The following is a 5574-nucleotide window of genomic DNA, read 5'->3' as shown; positions in this document are numbered from 1 at the left end:
GAACATGTACATCTTGATAGATCATGCCATAAACCTATTCTGTGCGACATATCAATATTTTCATGACATTCAACTCATTTCGTAATTGAGTACACATGTGCAACGTCAAATGACAGTAGAGCTCACTCCGTATGTGGGTCATTGTTCATAAATAGGTCAACACATTTGCACCTAATATGATTATCGATGTCGCTTGCTTCTTTGACAACGTCCAAGGTGCGACAAATACAGAAAGATTGAATTCCGTACATCAAGCAATGTGTATGTTGTACACAAGCTGAAAGTGCCTCTTGTTTTCACCAGTATCTTCGACATCTGTGGGATACTGTGATCTCCTGATATCGTGTTAACAATAAAGGTCTATATAATCCAGAAATTTACTTAACTAGAAACTAATTTTTAGTTTATTAAGGTACAATAGAACTATAATTGGAGAACTTTTTAGGCTGTATATACCAATCTTCATGATATTTTGCACACTATATATATTATCATAAATATAATGAACATTAGAAACGAATTAAAATACAAATTTTTCAAATGCTGAAAAAGTCGAAATCTCAAAATGACATTTTATTTACTTACTTAAGGTAAAGGGCGCCGAATTCGGACGCGCACACGCTTTAGAACGTTTCTGCGCAGATTTAACTCAGGCCTGCCGCAAATTGGTTATTTTGTAGTGCATGTATTTAACATCACCTGTCATTGTTGAAATTGCGCTTTTACCTAATTTTTTGACCCAGTCTCTTAGAAATACATGTGACCTATAACCTTGTCATATTTTGACCCCCTAGGAAGCTGGTTTTTATTCAATATGAGCGAAAATTAACATTTCTCTCCCATTTACATGGCGCATATTACCCATTCAACTGGAGATATTGTAAAAAGTAGCGTGGTGACACCCTTTTATTAAAAGTGTAAACTAAATGGTATTATGTCAGGATTTTATTCGCCAAGTTTGGTCAAAATGACACCATTCAAAGCGACAGGAAGAAAGTTCGAAAATTATGTAGTGATATGATTTCGATATCGTCATTTTGTAATCGATACTTATGTTAAAATATCTTTACAAACATCATGAAAACTATACATTCGATAGATATGGATCGTAAGTCTTGGTATTTATTAAAATTAACTCATTTGCTAGGCGTTTTATAATTGCTTTCTTTAGTTTAAGTGAATTATATCATTTTATCTATTTCTAACGACGCCATTTTAACGTCCGTTTTCATGGAAACGAGCGTGGTGACCCCCATTTTTATTTCATTTTTGCACTTGCACAACTTCCAAGAATATTTGTGCAAAATTTCAAGAAAATGACACCACAACCTAATTTTGACATAATTCGTAGTACTTCACCTTAAATGCTATTTTGCATAGACATATTCTACTGGTATTTTTATACGAGAAAGGGCACATGGGTGACTAATTTTAACACACGTGATCACCAAAATGGTGTCTCGGTATGTCAATCAACCCGATTTCAATGGTATTTCTCATTTATGAACACTAATTGTTTTACGATATTTGGGCACGTAACTTTAAAAGACATCGGCGCGATAGTAAATGTTCAAAAACCATCCTTAATTTATGAGCACGAGCCGACGCAATCTTGTAAGGTCTTTGTGTTACAGGTGTGATCATGAATTATATATCAGACTATTTATCCGAGCCGTGAATTATTACATAAAGTTTAATGACCGAACCGTCAGTTCGATTTGGTGTACTATCGGTAATCAAGGCCGTTCAAGCTATGAATGTAGTTCTGTCAGGTCTGTGCACTATGTTTATAAAAAGCATCATTTATTTATTTGTTTATGTATTTATTTATTTATTTATTTATTTATTTATTTATTTATTCATTTAGTTATTTATTTATTTATTTATTTATTTATTTATTCCCTTTTGTTCATTTTTACTTACCTTGTCACATTCAGCATTCTGTAATAAGTTAATCCACGAAACACTTTCCTTTCATTAAATTTAGTTGAATTGAAAATATCAAAACAAAATTTAATGTATTATAACTCTGGTCGTCACTTGTGAAACATCTTAAAATACTTGCACGTGTTTGATAGAAAACACTAATCTGTCCTACTTTTTGTAATGGAAATTGATAACTTAGCCTACTTTCCCGTCAAATTAAGTTATCATTGTCAGATTTCACCCGGGGTTCAATTTTCAAAGAAACAGTAAAAATTCTTACTACTGTCGGTCTCTTTGTCTGTTTAGGTAGTTTAAGACCGAAATGAAGAGCAAAAAGAGCCATTTTCGGTCAGTTTGTGGTTACTTTCAATTGTATTCATTTTTGTTATTTACCCACGGACAATGCGACAATGAAAATGCGTGATTACATACTTTCCAAATACTGGGTAGGTAGGTCAGGGTTTTGCAGTTTCACTTTTCATTTTTTTCGTGTCTTAGTTCTGATATCTTCCGATCGCTTAATACAATGTAGCTGTCAATGGTTCCTTCACAACACGTTTTTTGAGCTTTCATTTGAAACTTAAAATTCAACTTTTCATGTTATTAAAATCGGTAGTGAAAGAAGTTAAAATATCTTAATGTAGTCTGATGAACGATATTTATCAATATTGTGCCTTATCGGTTAAAATGACAGCAAACTATAGCAAAGTCCATCTGACTGTCGAAGAGCAACAAATGTGTCTATGGGTTTCTTGATTGTTTCCTCAACTTCCTGTAGCTTTCGCAATTTTTAAACTTTTTGCAGTCGCTCATGAGAAGGCGAATACAATAAGGAACACTAGGATAACTTTCCTCAAAGCAGCCTTTTTATTTCCATGATCGCATTTCCTGACGGTAACTGAGTATCAATAGAAGTCATGTTTGTAGGTAGGTTGGTGAAAGGAACCATAGGACTTTTTCCTTCGCCTAAGAACATCATTTTTCTCTTTATTTCTGTTTCAAATAAACAGACTAGACAGACAGAACAAATAGTGTGTTCCTCCGTATCATTTACAGACAGACATTCCGAACGTTCAGCTTGTTTCTCACTCTGGTCCTTGCAAATAAGTGCAACATAAGTAAGAGATTTTATAGAAGATCACAGGTAATATCACCGAGTCAGATGGGGGCGCCCTTCGAGGAGTAGCATAATCCCAAAGCAATAAAAAGGTGATGAGGTAAGCTCTATACAATTTTAAAGGTTGAAGACTTTGATTTCTCATTTTATGCAGGAGGAGAGATGAAGACAGTTACACTGAGGACATCTTTCACACGGTTATGTACGAATATTAATGAAATAAAACAAAGCGTCTAAATGTGAAAATCTTTGTTAAAAGCATAATGTGACATCGTGACATTGTGACAATGTGACATTGTGAACGTTGTCAAATTATCGAGCTAAGATATTAATATTTGTGTTGACTTGCTTTTGTCAGATCATGACAATTAATGTTAACGTTCCATGCCCAGTAAATTTGTTAACATTTTCCCGCTAAGATGAAATCAAATGCAACTATTTGAAAATGTTTACCTTAGTGAGAACACGGTACCTTTAAGACTTTAGTGACGAACGCTTTATTAGTATTAGTGAGTAATTTTTGAGTTGCAACTCAAATAGGTCCGCCAGAAATATATGTGTAGCCGCCTGAATGTTATCGATCGAATCCGTTACCAAGGATGAAAATAGTGACATTTTCAAAGAGAATCATAAACCCCTACTCTACCCATAACCCCTAAAACATACAGTGGGTTCCTCAGAAGTATAAACAGAACCTGTACAGTGTATGGAGCATGTGAGCCGATCAACTACCGGGTGAAAATATCACAGTGTTGTACAAAGAACAAAAGGAAAGACCGTAAGACTTTGATCACGAAATGGATTTTTTCTCAGCCTCATGGGTACACAACAATCAGCTGCAAGTATAGCATAAAGTGCGCCACCAGTGTTAAACCTTAGTGTAGAGTATAAACCAGTCTCCAATCTTCAGTAAATTTCATTCAATGACGTTTTCGGCGACACAAGTCGCCTTCTTCGGTGTAAACTCCGAATTAATAAGATGTACATATACAGAGATAAAAACTACACAAGATGAGAATAAGGTACTCTTCGATGGTAAAGCAGAAAACAGTAATATGTGCGAGGTGTTACAGAACAAGGTATACAAATCAAGGAAAATGTGGATAAAATGTGGAGAAAGTGTACGTTACAAGACTTGGTGGTCCAGAAAAAAGCGACATTGAAATTGGCAGGACATATGGGAAGGGAGTGCAAATTGACTGTTGTGACAAAAGGGTGGGAAAGGGTATTAGGGTCGAACCCATCCTCTTCAACGTGCTGGTAAGGCTGAGGTGTTAGGCTGGAATGCGCCTGTGGCAAAGAAATAAGAACCTGTAGGTGTAAAACTGTTATAACAAAACTGTGTGCGAAAAATACAAGAGATGGTAGCTTGCTTTGTACTGAATTGACCACTAAAAAGCAGCATTCCTCAATCCAAGTTTTTAGTTTCCATGTGATCGTTAGCCAGTCTCTGAGATTTTTATGTCCTCCGTTCTGTAAGAAGTACTCGTGTTGACAGAGTAATGTGAGTCATTTCCAACATGTACAAAATAGAATGAGAACATCCGCCGTAGCTTTCATTTGTTTTCGGGCTTTAATAAAATCCAGGGGTGGGGGGGTCTGTGTTTTTTGACGAATGGATTTTTTTCGCGGAACAAGGCTCATGAAATTTCATGGATGCTTTTGGGGGGAGGGTCACAATTTTTTGCACAACTATAAGAAGAAAAGATATGGCCGATATAGTACTTCATCCACAAATACCAAATCATAATACACGGGATCCTTTTGGGCAAACTATCAACAATTTCTCCCTACAAAACAACCTGTTTTCAATTTGAATACTAGCAAATTGCACTTCAAGAAGTTGATAGAATTATTTAGTTTGAAATGTGATCTCGGTCTTCATGTAATTACTTGAAACTGTGCCTCAAAGTGATTACTTGTAATTGTAAAGTTAAAAGATATTCTTTGAAAGTTCAAAAGTCATATGAGAATAAATCAATAAAGATATTATTGAGCTGAGACCTGCAGGCGGTCACTGTTTTACGCATGGAACTTGGGTAGGTCACTTATTTTGCTGCAAAAACTGTTAAAAGGTCACTTTTCATGCAGAGGCATTTTGAAAAACATAGCCTCCTGTAATTTCTATCCTGTCAATAATGCAATGTACATACTTCACGAGTCTAGGCTTGACTAGCGCATGGCTATATATCAACTACACAAATTAGTAAAACTGTTCGTCATCTTTTCAGACATTGATGAATGCAAAACCAACAATGGTGGCTGTGATCAACTCTGCACAAACACTGTTGAAAGCTACAATTGTGATTGCAACATCGGTTTTGACCTTGGCGATAACAATCGCGCATGTTTGGGTATGTTGGTTGGGGAGATATTTCAGAAGAGTGACGCAGTGTAAAGTGGATTGTCCTCTTTGGAAAAGAACAGCTTTTCTTGACGATTTCTCACAACAGAATTTTAATGATACCAACGACTATGTAGTCCAGTGTTATTACATATATCATGAGTGTATGGTGAGCGTAATTACCCTC

The sequence above is a fragment of the Ptychodera flava genome, chromosome 10 (genome assembly GCF_041260155.1).
Source record: "Ptychodera flava strain L36383 chromosome 10, AS_Pfla_20210202, whole genome shotgun sequence".
NCBI lineage: Eukaryota > Metazoa > Hemichordata > Enteropneusta > Ptychoderidae > Ptychodera > Ptychodera flava.
This window is presented reverse-complemented; position numbering follows the sequence as displayed.